Raw genomic sequence first — 16,592 nt, forward strand, 5'->3', positions numbered from 1 at the left:
TAGCTGGCATGGTTGAGGTTTCCCAGGTGGAGTCGAATTTAACCGTAGGCTCCACTCCTGGTGGTGCCCTTCTGGACATTCCTTTAAGGTTCAGCTTTGCAACCATACTGCCCACGTAAAACAAACAATTTGCCTTCATGAACGCTGTTTGGAGGGTCATGACTCGTGGGAATAACGCCGCCCAATCAGTTAACCTGCTAGAGAGATCCTTCGTTGCTCCCAAGCATGACATCACACTCCCTAGGAAGAAGGTAATGCCACTGTGGCGACCGTACTCCTGGGGGCGACACAAGTGCACTGATGCCCAGCCACTGCTCGATGAATCTGCTGGTACATTGACCCAGACCACTACATTCCCCTCGCATGCTACCCGGCCTGAATCTGACCCTGATGAAACTCAGGTTACCCTTCCCATATACAGTTCCATCTTACACGGTGACAAAGAGGAAGCTGCAGATGAAAGTGCAGGTTCGGCCCACCCGCCATCAGACACACCACCGTACTATCAGGGGCCCTGTGCCAGTGCCGTCGCCAACGAGTGGGCCCCCCCTGCTTGCTCAGGATCACAGCACTTGCAAGGTTGAAATACTGTGCAGTGAGATGGAAGATGGGGACGACGAGGAGTCCAGACTAGTACAGGGATTCCCTAGCGAGGAGACTTATTTGATTGTTTTCAATGTTGGGACAGCAATTTTTGGGGAGCACGTTACTCTGGAGAATGATAGATGGGGCCCACCATACACTGGAACATTCCAAAGGTGGACATCAGACACTGGAGCAGCATTTACAGGGCCCATTATACACTAGAGCATTAGAAATGGGGCCCATTATGTTTGGAGCATTATTTGGGCCCATAAGACAGTGGAGCTTCATCCATGGGGACCAACATATACTGTAGCATTATGTGGAGCTCATCATATACTGTTTCAAACATTATATGGGACCAATGATTCTGTATGGAGAAATAGATGGGCCTCGTCATGAGATGTAAAAAGTGAAGTATTTTTCATTGTACTATACCGCTATTTCTCTGCCGTGTCGGAGCATGATGAGTTTTGGTATGTGTTAAAGGGGCGCTCTTTCGCCCAGGGCACATGAAAACCTGGAGCCAGCCCCCCCCCCACAACTTTAGCCAAATAACCCCCATTTTTCAGTGCGTAACTTGTATTATGAAGTTAATTAAGGTTGACAAGCTTAAGTAAGAAGAATTGATGCTTTTGGCATTCAAATGGGCACTGTAGGTGTGTTTCCTGTCCTCCTCTCACTGCCGACTTTTATTCCCCATTGACTTACATTGGGTTTCGTGTTTCGGGACGACCCCGACTTTTCCCTATAATCGGACGATCTTGCTCGACCCGACTTTTGGAAAAGTCGGGTTTCACGAAACAAAACGCGACCCTAAAAAACCAAAAGTCGCTCAACTCTACTTACTGGCCTATAATTTCCAAGTTCAGTTTTTGTCCCCTTTTTGAATATTGGCACCACATTTGCTATACGCCAGTCCTGTGGTACAGACCCTGTCATTATGGAATCTTTAAAGATTAATTTGACTAAAATGGGGAAATTATGTCACCTTTTCTGGTTTACCTTTGGCTGTAAGACCACAAAGTCTCTACAACGGCTCATGCAGATGACTGTATAACTCATGAGTGCTAGCCATCATTTTAACTGATAGCACTCGTCCCCATATTAATTCTATGGGGCTGTGCACATGTTCAATTTTGCAAATAATTGTAGCATGAATGATTTAGCTCCGATAATTGGATCTCACTTGGTTTCAGGTCTATGGATTCGTGGAAAACGGATGACATCCAAGTGCAGTCTGATTTTCACATACAGATTGATTGCAGAAAGTGGAGAAACTGTTCTTTTTTGTCCACCTCCAAGAAAGTCGGCTCCAACACTGAATAGCGTAATGAGAGAAAAATGGTTCTTTGACTCTGGCAAAAGAACCCGGTAGTATAAAATACAGATAAATAGCAGCTTTAATAGCATGAAGTATTACTCTTGCATGCATTGAGATGTTGTCATGGGTTTACCATGACAGAGAGGAGCCAGAAGACCGTAGAGTCTGAATTCTCCTACTCCTGCACTGATTAGAAGCACTTTACCTTCATATTAAATGGTGTGAATTTCTTTTAGCAGTGCATGGGTTAATCTGCTCAGTTGAGAGCTCCTGGAAGCTTTCCTGCATTAAAGGGAATCTATCACCAATTTTTTTGCCTATAAGCTGCCAGCACCGCCATCAGGGGCTTATCTACATCATTAAAGAATGCTATAGATAAGCCCCCGATGTAACCTGAAAGAGAAGAAAAACGAGTTATATTATACTCACCCAGGGGCAGTCCGGGTCCGGTTCAGATCCGGAGGGCGTCGCGGTCTGGTCCGGCGCCTCCCATCTTGTAGCGATGACATCCTCTTCTTTCCTGCCCGTCGCGGATTCGGCGCAGGCACACTGCTCTGCCCTGTTGAGGGCAGAGCAGAGTACTGCAGTGCGAAGGCTCTGCAGGGAGACTGAGGATGTTGTTAGTAGTGTGAGGGGAATGCAGCAGGAACTACATTTTACACAAACCAATGAGGAGAGGAGGAGCAGGCAGCTCTGTATGTGTTCTTAAGACAATACGAAATAATTAATATATCCCTAACAGTCCTCCATGCTCTATTATGGCCACCAGTCACTGTTTTTATAAAATAAATATAATACTCACCTCTCCTCGTTCCACCCAATACTCCATAGTCCTGAGTGTGTGGTGTGAAGTGCCGCACATGACGTCAGACGCCGAGGAAGAATGATGAGTTGGAAGCGTCTGCTGAAGCTCCCTCCTCCATCATCACTGCTCACACTCACGGCCGGAGCCCACCTCCATCCATCAGCGCAAGCAATGATGATGGAGGAAGGTGTAGGCGGGTGTTGACAGGCGGAGGGGGGCTCGATGCAGGTGCTGACGGGTGGAGGGGGACCCGTTGCAGGTGGAGTGCTGACGGCCGGAAGGTAGGCCTGATGCTGGTGATGACACTGGGTCCACCAGGCCCATAGGTACACCACTGGTGCTGAAAGCTGCTTTAGTGGTACCAGGACCTGTTTTCAGAATTGCAAGGTTGTACGCAGGTCATGGAGCATGAAATCCTGACAGAACCGTATGTCAGGGTGACCCAAAAGCCGTATAGGATTCCCGATAAAGGATAAAGTGCACAATGCAACAATACAATCATCACTTTCGCAAGAGGCAGTAAAACAGATTTTTTAAAGTGCACAGTGCAATAATCCAAAAGATAATTTACTCATCTATTTGCCGTGGTGCATCATTAAAATAGTCATGGATCCCATAAAGTGATTGAGGCCCCAATCAGACTCTATTTAAGAGTAGCAACATTCCAAAGCAATGCCCAAGCAATGCCCGACGCGTTTCCTCCCCATGGGAATAACGAGGGTTCATCAGGGGATACAATAGCCACACTATAATACAGATGCTGCAGCTTATCCATCTTTGCTGCCCTATCATCACCCCAGAGGATCTGCATTGCAGCGTCGGTCCCCTGACCGAATACCACGGGTGGTGTCACGAACACTTTATTACAAACTTTATTTATTCCTTTTTCACTGTCTCCCCTTTTATTGGATGCCCAAGGCCACAGACCGGGTCACTGCTGCCGTGACACTGCCACTTTAAAAAGTGGCCCTTTACCGAGTATCCCAACTGCCCTGGCGGGCGATCCAACTTGGCGTTACGAACAGGACCCATACCCCAGCATTGCCGGGTACTGTGTGCCATAGACTGTATTGAACTGGGTGAATTGCTGCCATTGCAGTGCCATGCGGCGCGCGGGAAGCAGTAGGGGCGTGGTGTCATCGGCGCAGCCTGAGAGCGCGAAAAGAGAAGTGCTGTGCATGCTCAGACATCAGCTGGCGGAGAACAGGGAGCCAAGGCCTGGAATCCCGATGCGCACAGTTCATCCTGCCGACAGAGCAACAGCCTGGTAAGCCAGTGGAAACTAAGAGCCTGGATAAGATTCATTAGGGGGGGAAGAAAATGTCCAGTGCAGATGGAGAGCTAGCGGAATACGCCACCGCAGCCCCCATAGAGTTGTATGATTCAGTGGCAGGCGTAGCTGCAGCCCCCATAAGACAGCAGAATCCGGCAGCTGACGCAGCAGCAGCCCCCAGAGCGCCGCAAGATCTGGCGACCACCGCTGCAGTCCCTATAATGCCGCTATCAATGCCATATATACCGGGAGCGGCCTGGCTACTGCAATACTCAGGGGAGTCGCATACCTTGAGCAATTTCAAGGAGAGACTGTGTAGCTGGTTTAACGTGTACCCCCTTTCTGAAAGCCAAAAAGTCAGCATTCTCATTGGACAGTTAACTGGTGCGGCTCAAAGAGAAGTAAAGTCCTGGCAGGACATTGATAAAGAGACTGTTAAGCAAATTCTGGCTAAGCTGAGGGGCACCTTTGACACCCGCTCTGCAGCAGAAATAAAAATGAGGTTCTTTGGGTGCAAACAAAGGCTGCAGGACAGTATACGGGACAATGTCCTTAACCTTCAGGAAGCGCTGCGGGCCATAAAGCAGATTGACCCAGACAGCATGCAGGATGGAGACAGATTGTTAAAGGAGCAATTTATTGAGGGACTCCTGTCCAGCACCCACAGGACACAACTGCGCATCAAGGGCCTACAAAACCCTGATATGAACTTTGCAGACTTTAAAGATAGGGCTATCTGAGTATTGCACGAACCAAATGTCATCCACCCAGTGCCCCCTAGGCGCCCAGCAATTACATACCACCAAGAGGCGGCATCCTTCCCTCAGACCCCCATTGAGGCCGACGCAGAGACCCTGATTAATGATCCATCTGCAGAACTACGTCTTCAGGTCCAGGAGCTGACCAAAAGTGTGGCTGCACTAGCCAAAACCGTGCAGTCCATGCAAGTGCCCCCGAAGGAGAAGATCCAGTTTGTCTCCAGTCTAGATGACGTCCCGTGGCGACGGCAGAAGAGGATCCCACCAACAAGAGGGAGAGACAACGACCACTACGACCAGGACGGATGACTCATTTGCCGAGGAGTAGAATGACCAGACCCACAGAACTAGCAAGCCAATACGTCGGAGGATGACCGGTCCACCCAGCTGTGATTGATGGCATCCCGATAAATGCTTTACTGGACACCGGCTCTCAGGTGACAACTATGCCATATATTCTTTACAAAGGGTATTGGGCTGACTCTGAAATTACTCGCAGCCCAGATGATTAGCTGACAGTAGTCGTCAGCAATGGTCAGCCTTTGCCACAGGTGGAGTATAAGGAGGCGGCCATTAAGGTAGGGTGAGAAGAATTGAAAGCCCAAGGTCTGATAATTGTAGACATTGATTGACGAGAATGTAACCCAATAATGACCTTAGGTACTAATGTGATAGAAAATTGTCTTGCTGAGATTATTGTTTTGTTGCAACAGGTAGCCAAAACTGCTGATTCCAGTGAGCAACGGGTCCTGCAAAAGGAGATCAAGGCCCTGATGCAAAGACAGCAGGTAGAGCTATTTGGCGGAGACGTCGGCAGTGTCAGAGTGAATGATTCATTACCCATTGCAATACCCCCAAGGAGTGAAATGTTAATTTGGTGTCAGGCAGCCATAGGCCTCAGGGGAAGAGTTTACAAGGCCCTGGTAGAACCAGTGTACTCTGATAGTAGGCCCACTGTCCTGACAGCCAGAGGGGTAGTTGATGTCCGCAAGGGGAGGGTACCTGTACGCATCTTAAATTGTGGGGAGCAGGAGGCCAAACTACCTCAGAATGCCACCGTTGCTAAGCTGTTCACTGTCAATCACAACGCAATTCAGACAGCAGAACCCTTGTTCTTGTCCGACCAGGCGGAGGACAATGGCTCTGCAGAACAGCTAGAGAATTGGTGTCAGAAGCTGCATGTAGGCACTGACTCCACCCCTTCACACCAAACAAATGGGGTTTACCGAGTAGTCCAAGAGTTTGAACGGGTATTCAGCAAACACCCTTTAGACTTTGGGCAGGTAAAAGAGGTCCAACATCATATCCCCACTGGAAATCATCCGCCCATTAAAGAGAGGACTGGCCTGTACCCTCAGCTCACTATCAATGTGCCAAGAGTATGTTACGAGAGATGAAGGGGGCTGGGGTGATGAGAGACAGTTGTAGCCCCTGGGCAGCCCCGTTAGTCCTCGTTAGAAAAAAAGATGGTTCAATGAGGATGTGTGTTGACTACAGGCGAATTAACAGCATTACCCACAAGGACGCCTATCCATTACCCAGGATAGAGGAATTACTAGCTGCACTGAGAACCTCTAACTATTTCTCTACCTTAGATCTCACCAGTGGGTATTGGTAGGTTCCCGTGGCAGAGGCAGACAAAGAGAAGACCGCCTTCTCAACACCAATGGGCCTCTCAGAATTCAATTACATGCCGTTCGGGCTTTGCAACGCCCCAGGAACGTTCTAGAGGTTGATGGAGCGTTGCCTCGGACACAAGAACTTTGAGACAGTTCTGTTGTATTTGGATGTCTTCATTGTTATCTCCAAGACCTATGAAGACCATTTGGAGCACCTGGCCAAGGTGTTCGATGCCCTGTCCAACTTTGGCCTGAAAGTGAAATCGTCCAAATGCCACCTCCTGAAGCCCAAGGTGCAGTACTTGGGCCACGTAGTGAGCGCGGAAGGCATGTCACCAGACCCCGACAAAGTCAGTGTTGTCTGGGACTAGCAGAGGCCCAGCAACATTCATGAAATACATCAGTTCCTCGGGTTGGTAGGCTACTACTGAAGGTTCATCAAGGGATTCACTGAAATGGCCACACCCCTGCAAAACCTTCTTGTGGGTCAGCCTAAGAAGGCCAGGAAGAAGAGTCCTACGTTTGACTGGAATGACGAACTAGAAAGATCCTTCACCCCGTTGAAGTTGGCTCTTACAGGGGATGAAGTCCTGGCCTACCCAGACTATGACCAACCATTCATACTGTATACCGATGCCAGCAACGTGGGATTGGAAGTAGTGCTGTCCCAAGTGCAGAAGGGCAGAGAAAGAGTGATCGCCTACGCCAGCAGGAAACTGCGTCCCACTGAAAGGAACCCTGACAACTACAGCTCCTTTAAACTGTTTCTCTACCTGGCTTCGGCAAAGTTTACCCTCTTCACGGTCAACAATCCGCTGACTCACTTGGAAACCGCAAAGCTAGATGCGCTGGTGCAGCGATGGACAGCCGTGCCATCCAACTATGAGTTTACAATCAAGTACCGAGCGGGGCATAAGAACGCCAATGCTGATGCGCTCTCCAGAATGCCCAACCTACCTACAACCAATAATCACCAAACAGACGCTTGAGTTGGTAGCCTTAGACCATGTGAAGCTGGTCCCAAGCCATTCAGGCTATGTCTGCGCCCTCACCATTGTTGACCATTACTCAAGGTTCCTGTTAGTCGTGCCTGTCAAGGACCAAAACAGCAAAGACAGTGGCCAAAGCATTTCAACAAGACTTTTGTCTACCGCACGGTTACCCTGAACGAGTGCTTACCGACCAAGGCACAGCCTTTGAAGCAGAAGTGTTCCAGGAGTTTAGTAACCTGTACGACTGCAAGAAAATCAGGATGATGCCGTATCATTCACAGACAAATAGCATGTGTGAGAAAATGAACCAAGTGGTAATTGATGTATTGAAGACCTTGCCCCTGGAAGAGAGAAACCTGTGGCCAGAGAAGTTGCCGGATCTGGTAGATCTCTACATTCACATTCCTGTAAACTCCACCAACTGTACTCCAGCTTACTTGAGAGCAAGACCTGCAAGTTACCCATTGACTTGGACATGGGAGTCTTAATACTTGAAGTAACATCACCAGATGCAGATTGGGATACAGAGCGGCAGCAGCAGTACCGCAAAGTGCAAAAACGCGTAGAGAAGAGTCTGACCCAAGCAAGACAAAAGCAAGAAAGAAATTACAACCAGCACTCCCCCGCAGTTCCCCTGTCACCTGGAGAACAGGTACTCAAAAGAAAAAGACGACTTGATAAACTTGATGACCAGTGGGAGGCTGAGCCATACACCGTCATGCCTTCAGACTTTGATAACACCAAGGTGTGCCTCATCAGCAAAGATGGAGGAGAAAACTCCGCGGCAGTATCGAGGGATCATCTGAAACCATGCCCTGACCAACTAAAGGAAAGGATTGAAAACCAAGACATTCTTCAGCCAGTAAAAGAAGAAAAGATCAGCACTGTACTCGGCGAGTTGCCTTCAAATTGGACAAGAGTGAACCAGGGCATAGTCGTGCCCGTCCTAACCTTTCCCCAGCTGGAAGTGCCAGAAAGAGAAGCGATTCAAGATTTACCTAAAAACCAGCGGGCTCAAGCAGCTGATGCCACACCAGCAGCGGAGCAAGAGAGTCCACCACCTGCCAATGGTGAATCTGTCATGCCCAAAGTGAGTAGGAGTAGTCATAGAAAATCAGGTATACCTGTGCTATGTAGAGTCACCCATAGTGTAGCCAATAGAGAATGCACTACACCAGTGGTAGCAAGCAGAGTGAATCCAGTCAGAACACTATCAATACCTGTACTGTGTAGATCCACCCGTAGTACTAGAGGTCAGGTCCCAACCAGGTATAAGGACTAAAATGCCACTGTATTAGTACTGTAAATAAGTTAATAATGTTTATAATTGCAACCGTTAAGTATTTGAACCTGCAGAGACTTACTGTATGAAGTTTTGAGCATTCTTTGTTTTCTTGATTATTTGGACGATTGTGTCACTGGACTCTTAGTGACCAGGACAATGATTGTAAATAGTTAGCACCGGTGAATACAGAACAAAAACCTTCTGGCGTGACCGAATAAGTAGTCCAACCTTGTGACCAGTAATGCCCTGTAGTCACGCCCAGGGCCTACGTTGGAGGTTTGAGATGGGTTCCCTCATATTGTACTTTGTTAGGTAAAAAGGACACCCCATTCAGGACTTTGCTGAATTTATGCATCTGTTGTTAAAATCCTGTAAAAAGTTATGTTTTATTTCTTTTATGTTTCCTCAGTCCGGGAGTACTGTATCGTACTAGTAGTTCGGTTGCCACAATGGTTTGCCTCCCTCCAGCGGGGAGTGATGTCATGCCTCGAAGCAAAGAAGGAATCCCCTTACCAGGTAGTTGCAGCATACAACACAGTTCCTGCTCCAGGCCAGCAGAGAGAGCTCTAAATCCGACTTCAAGGGAGCTGCACTCTCTGGTCAGGAGGAGGAAGTTAGTGGAGGGAGTTAGAGCCTGAACAAGGTTGAGAGAGGACGTGTGGAGAGGAGCTGGGGATAGGAGCTCCATCTGAGCTCACCCCAGGCTTGAGCGCCAGTGACCAGGCACCGGAGCCCAAGGTTATGTGAGTACTAAAGCCCCAGCAGCAGAATCCAGAAGACAGAAGACTGTAGATCCTCTGTCCCCAATTGATACTCGATGACACAGCAGCACGTGTGAGTCGGAGACACCAGTCAGGAGCGACCCCTGAAGCAGGCTAAACCTCAGATAGAAAGAGGAACTTGAATAGAGTTTACAGCAACAAGTACATCAGAGAATAGCTCTGGAAAGGAGGCCTCACAACCCACCTGACTAAGGAAATTACCAAATTGCTTCCAGGCTCACCGGCTCCAGAACCATCTGCAACCTGAGCCCCAGACTGTACTTGCACTGCTCAGTAAAAGGAAAAGGAAACTGCACCCTGCTGTGCCTTCTGAATCTTTTCTGCGTCTATTTTTGTTCTTTTTTTACGGTATTGGGACATTTTTTGGGGTCTCTATTGGAGGGATTGTGAAGGATATTAGGGTGAGCCGCCGAGGAGTGGGGGTGCCTACCGCAGAAACTTAGGGTGCTAACCTCCACTGTCAGGCAGGGCTCAGTATAGTGGCCCTATAGGGTGTACTAGGCACACACTTTACTCCTTTTTTATGTCCTAATTTAATTTGAACATGATCTTAACTTGGTCTTATTAAAAGTTAAATTTTAAAGATCCTTGTTCATTATTTTTTTGGTTGCTCTAGGATCCTGCTTTATTTATATTTGGTTTATGTATTTAAGACCCAGCTACCTTCCAGAGAGCCATGGATCTGATCTTAGCCTCTCACAAAAAGTACGCCGCAGCTATCTGTATGATATTATGATCTTCAATCCAGATTGGGAAAGTCGCCTGCTGAAGATCCAGGCAGTTCTGGATGCACTGAGGAAGGCAGGGTTTACCATAAACACAAAGAAGTGCGTCAAAATACTTGGGCTGTGTCGTCGGAAGGGGCTAAATAAAGCCGCAAGTAGATAAGATGGAGGCAATCCAAAATTAGCCGCAACCGGTCTCCAAGAAGCAAGTTTGGGCGTTTCTGGGAATTGTAGAATATGTGATGTCCACCAACTCCTTCAGCTTGGCCATCATCACTCGATTAGCTTCTTGCTGGACCGTGGTGGACTGTACCAGCGCTTTCACCACGTCCTCCATGCTCATGCTTCCAACATGATGCCAGCGTTCTCCACCACAATGTGATAAAACACTCCGGGATCGCCTTTGCTGGGGTCAAAGGTCACGTGCATTCAGCATGAAACTCAGGCGCACAGCCGTGGTCCGGGTATAACTGACTGAGTCAGGTTTATTAAAGGTGAAAGCAATGCATAAAGGAAATAAAACATAAAACAAATCCTTGCCTGTCCAGCACTAACTAAACAAGGTACAACCTGACTAACAACTGGCGGGCTTCTCCCGTCCAGCCAAACCACAGTTGCAGTGGGCACTGCTTTCACTCACGTGTGTGTCTCACACAGACAGGCTCTCGGTGTTCCCAGGCTGAGACACTCACACCTGGCATCCTTTTATATACGCCTCCCATTATTCATTAGTAACCAGGTGCGATACTGACCAGACTAGGCCACATAGGAAAGGTATCTGGGCGAGATATACCTGCCCTCATCCACTATTCCCACATGATTCTCACATATCCCCCCCTCTGCTCAGACCACTCTGGTCGAGCAATGACACCCACCAAACAGTGCACTCGGGACAGGGCATCTGCATTCCCCATCTGTACCCCTGGGCGGTGCTCCACCGTAAAAGTGTAGGCCTGCAGGGCAAGGAACCACCGGGTCACCCGATGTGGTGCTAATAAAAATATGGATATCTTATAGCCTACATATTGTAATATATTGATTAGTCCATATTGAAATTAACCTGTAATGTCAGCATTAGAAGGCCACATATCCAGTACCAGAGTTCATGAGGTCAGACCTGCAATGGCTATTGAAATGCAGCCTGTGTGTTGAGTATACTGAAAGACAATGCTTGTTGAAACAGTATGTTTAATCTGGATTACTGGAAAGAATTAACCTTTTGTGTAAGCTGTTGACCTACTTGAATTTTAAGATCAGTGAATGGTGCAGTATATTGACAAGATATCATCTGATATTTGTGTCATATGGGTGTTAAAAAGTGGACTAGGCATATGGACAGTTGCACATTATTATACATAAGGTCATAGAAATATGGATGGAGGAGCCTAATGAATATAGTTGGCGATCTGAAACCCATTATAGTATATTCAATCTTAGAGATCTCTTTAACTGTAGTCTGAAATATATATATAGTGTGCTAGGGCTTTGGTCATAGAAAGTTGTTGGAAACTTTATTCTTATCATATGTAAATTTCAGGGCAAGCGTAAATAGTCCGAATACACAAGATTTGTTTGATGTTATTTATTCATGATAGGTGGCCACTGTCATGTGATTGGAACATCAAACAACTAACCTGTGTATTTTCACGTTTACACAATATTATATTGAGTAAGCCTTTGTTTAAAGCATATAAAAGCTGCTGAAGCAGTCACTGAAGGCAGGAGCTTGTGGACCTGTGTGAGAGGCACAGTGTAGTAGATTCTAGGACGCATTCTGTCTTCACTGGCTGCTCCTCACAGTTGAAGTATTTCCGGTGTAAATGCCCCTAGTGAAGATTCTTTTCTTTTCTTCTTTCTGATGTAAGTATGTGTACCAAAACCTTTGTAATTTGAATATATAAGTATACGCAATATCATACTATTTTCTATTTCGATATCATTGTCATACATTCCATTGATTTAGTGTTTTGCCACTTGGATTGATCATTGTATAATAAAATTGTGTTATATCCAAGTAGTAGTCTTCTTTAAAGCCGTATCCGAACCTTATTGCTATACAGTTGGCAATACATAAATTGGCGTAGTCGGCAGGATACGCAGAAGGCTCAGAAGTTTTTTTTTTTCTTTGTTGGGATAAGAAATTTATCCTCACGTCCTAACTTATTTTATAGGATAGTAATTTGTCGGCACTGGGCCAAAATGTTTGGGTTTTTAGCGCAGGAAATGCGTTGTTGTGGATTGTCAGAACCTTGGGAGAATAAGCTCAAGGACTCAGAGCCCCATGATGTTGTTGAAGTACTCATGGGGATCCCTGCAAAGGCAGGTGATGCAGTTAACCCCTCGATGTTGTTGAATTACTCGGGGGTATCCCTGCAAAGGCAGGTGATGCAGTTAACCCATGATGTTGTTGGTTTACTCATGGGGATCCCTGCTAAGGCAGGTGATGTGGTTAACCCCTCGATGTTGTTGAATTACTCGAGGCTATCCCTGCAAAGGCGGGTGATGCAGTTTACCCCTGATGTTGTTGAAGTACTCAGGGGTAATGTAGAATCTTTAGGACGGTGTATGTGGATTTTACTCAGTGTATACCGAGATATGCATGAGCAAAACACCCATATGCAAAGAAAGTTGTCAGAAATGGAACAAAAAGAGGTTGTAAGTGAATCTGTTGAGACTCCAGGGTGGGAGGAAACTCCATATCATATTTTGTCACACAGTGTTGGTTCAAGTGAACGTTGGGGCAAATATTGGCAAGATGCAAAGCTAGTTGATGTAGAAAAATGGTTGCAGAAAGTAAAAGTAGAAAAAGGGAAAGAATTATGTGCTCTTGGTAGGTGTGGCTGGATCCTGCTATCTGCATATAGAAAACAGCATGAGGAAAAGCAAAGAATGTTAACTAAAGTGCAGGAATTGGAAATACAGCTATGTGAGGCCCAGAATGCATTGGTGGTAGCACAGGGTCAGAATAAGTTAGTAATGGACAAATGTGTTGGAACTCAGCATGATGCAGAACAGTCTGATGTATGTGTAAAACAGTATAAGTGCAGAAAGAAGAGAGGGAAGGTGAACAGGAATGAAGCTTTGGCCATAGCCAGAGCAGAGATGGAGAGGAACCTAGATCGGTGGGATAGTGATGCACATGAGTCAACTGACTCCGAAACTGTCACCAGCCAAGAACAGGGGGATGATCATTTTAATGGGGAGGTGGAAATGGATCCTCTTCTTAACCCATTAAAAGCTTATCATATTTGCCAGACCCAGGTTGTAGAGACAGCTACAGGGAAGCAAAACCAGAATGAGGTAGAAGATTGCAGTGTGTCCAATAGATCTGAGTTGCAATCTACCTTAAGTAGAAGCGATCTGATGATCCCATGTTGTTCTGTAGTAATTATTTGGCATTGTACAGAAATGTTTGCAATCATCCAGATATGTCTCAGAATGATCCTAGTTTTCTATTTTCAATGGCAAATCATTGTAATGTAGATTATGCCACAAGAGTGTCTCTAAGAAATACCAGTTCATATGAAAGATTTGTAAAACTATTAACTGAGTGGTGTCTTAAGTCAAAAGAGCAGGATGAAGTATCCGAGAATGTGTCTGCTGTTTACAGGCCTAGGTATTGCTTGGGAAGATTGTGGGAAGATTGGCCACATTAAACGTTATTGTAATCCCAAACCAGAGAGCCATTCATTGCACCAGAATATTGATGGCATTGAGAATAAGGAAGGACTTGCCATCTATGACACTGAATTTACAGACTCCTGTAAAAAAGCCGAGTTTGCTACAACTGCACAAAAGTCGCAAGAAATGCAGATCCCAACGGTGGATAAGAGTGAGACTGGGAAAGAGCAGAACTTGTCATATTGTAGACCCCAAAAAGACGGTGCTACTATTCCTGTGTTCTGTCTATGGGGCTGGATTATTTTACCTTGGTCACCAGTAATCATTCCTGTGTTATCCTTTTAAGACAGTGTTCTAACCTTTCTGTGTTTTTTTCTTTCAGACTGGACAAACCAGTTTTTCAGAGGAATCGGATTCAATGTATTTAGCTATATATATAAGACATGGGGGTAGACTAATGAGCTCAAAGGTAAAGGTTAAAATAATTGTTTGCAAACAATTAAATAAGTAATCATCCCATTGTGATGAATCGGACTGTATTTAGCTAAAAGTTGTGGTTTATTTTTATGTATGTCTTTAATCTTTATAGGAACATAATAGGTTTGTAAAATCCGTTTGTAAGTTGCACCTTGAACGGTGATGTTTGATATTTCAATGAATTGAGGTAATGTGATAGATTTGATTTATCCAGGAGAAATGTATAAATATTGACTAAGGTGACACGTCAATATTACAGAGAGAAGCTAGAATAGCTCAGTCAGTGGATTTCTAAAATTTGGTGGAATCAATTCGGTGTCCCGAATCTGCTCAGGTCATTTCTGAAGTAGCAGTCAATGTGATCTCAGATAATAATGTTTTTGTTTTCCCTTTAGATCAAAATCTGATCTGTAAGTGTTGCATTATTGCTTTCATCTTGTGAGACTGCTTTCAAGAGCCAAGCAATCTTCAGACAGATGCCAGCTATGGAAAGTGTGGATTTCTGAAAACCAAACAGAATCTATGGCTTTACTTGGCTCAGTGAACACTAGCCATTTTTGAAGGACAAAGACCAAGAAGATGTGACCCAAGATGTGAACTGTACTGAAGAAAATTTCTAATGGGAGAAATGATTAGCAGAAGGATTCCAAGAATTATGCCAGCTGATCCATGCTGTCAGTGGACTTGTGATAAACATGAAATATGATGAATCAGACTGGGGATGGGGAGAGGGCTATTATATGTGGCTCCAGTTCAGATAAAAAGTGTAAAAGTATGAGGGTGGGCAATAGTGATCACTCCATCATTTACAGAACATGTAAGATTGCCTAGAGGTGGGATGTTTTCCTTTGGAAATATCACTTTTCATTATATTCTAACTAATGTAACTAGTGGGTCAGGTGTTAGCTCTAGGTTAACTTTTCAGGAGTAATTTGTATTATGCAAGCATTGGTTTGTTGTTGTTGGATTGATAATGTGTGGCTATAAGATATCCAAGGGTGGATTGTGGTGCTAATAAAAATATGGATATCTTATAGCCTACATATTGTAATATATTGATTAGTCCATATTGAAATTAACCTGTAATGTCAGCATTAGAAGGCCACATATCCAGTACCAGAGTTCATGAGGTCAGACCTACAATGGCTATTGAAATGCAGCCTGTGTGTTGAGTATACTGAAAGACAATGCTTGTTGAAACAGTATGTTTAATCTGGATTACTGGACAGAATTAACCTTTGTGTAAGCTGTTGACCTACTTGAATTTTAAGATCAGTGAATGGTGCAGTATATTGACAAGACATCATCTGATATTTGTGTCATATGGGTGTTAAAAAGTGGACTAGGCATATGGACAGTTGCACATTATTATACATAAGGTCATAGAAATATGGATGGAGGAGCCTAATGAATATAGTTGGCAATCTGAAACCCATTATAGTATATTCAATCTTAGAGATCTCTTTAACTGTAGTCTGAAATATATATATATATTGTGCTAGGGCTTTGGTCATAGAAAGTTGTTGGAAACTTTGTTCTTATCATATGTAAATTTCAGGGCAAGAGTAAATAGTCCGAAGACACAAGATTTGTTTGATATTATTTATTCATGATAGGTGGCCACTGTCATGTGATTGGAACATCAAACAACTAACCTGTGTATTTTCACGTTTACACAATATTATATTGAGTAAGCCTTTGTTTAAAGCATATAAAAGCTGCTGAAGCAGTCACTGAAGGCAGGAGCTTGTGGACCTGTGTGAGAGGCACAGTGTAGTAGATCCTAGGGCGCATTCTGTCTTCACTGGCTGCTCCTCACAGTTGAAGTATTTCCGGACAGGTGTAAATGCCCCTAGTGAAGATTCTTTTCTTTTCTTCTTTCTGATGTATGTATATGTACCAAAACCTTTGTAATTTGAATATATAAGTATACGCAATATCATACTATTTTCTATTTCGATATCATTGTCATACATTCCATTGATTTAGTGTTTTGCCACTTGGATTGATCATTGTATAATAAAATTGTGTTATATCCAAGTAGTAGCCTTCTTTAAAGCCGTATCCGAACCTTATTGCTAAACAGTTGGCAATACACCCGGCTATTCCGTTCCTTGTTCAAGTGCATCCACTTGAGAGGGGCATGGTCAGTGATCAGCCTGAACTTTCGGCCCACCAGGTAATATTTGAGGGCCTCTAGAGCCCACTTAATGGCTAGGCACTCTTTTTCTATGACTGCAAACTTTTGCTCATGTTTGTTCAGCTTCCTGCTGAGATAGAGGACTGGGTGTTCCACTCCGTCCCTCACTTGTGACAGTACGGCCCCGATACCGGTATCAGAGGCATCCG

At 45.2% G+C, this 16,592-nt stretch overlaps 1 long non-coding RNA gene across 1 annotated transcript; it reads left to right on the forward strand.

The window, feature by feature from the left end:
• The first annotated feature begins 13,931 nt into the window (after positions 1-13,931).
• Positions 13,932-15,608, forward strand: LOC141088131 (uncharacterized). The gene is made up of 2 exons (XR_012231843.1): positions 13,932-14,235; positions 14,639-15,608. It is a non-coding gene; the product is annotated as an uncharacterized lncRNA (long non-coding RNA).
• The last annotated feature ends 984 nt before the right edge of the window (positions 15,609-16,592 follow it).

Source organism: Dendrobates tinctorius, unplaced genomic scaffold, assembly GCF_039654945.1.
Source record: "Dendrobates tinctorius isolate UK_male_01 unplaced genomic scaffold, ASM3965494v1 ptg000037l, whole genome shotgun sequence".
Lineage (NCBI taxonomy): Eukaryota > Metazoa > Chordata > Amphibia > Anura > Dendrobatidae > Dendrobates > Dendrobates tinctorius.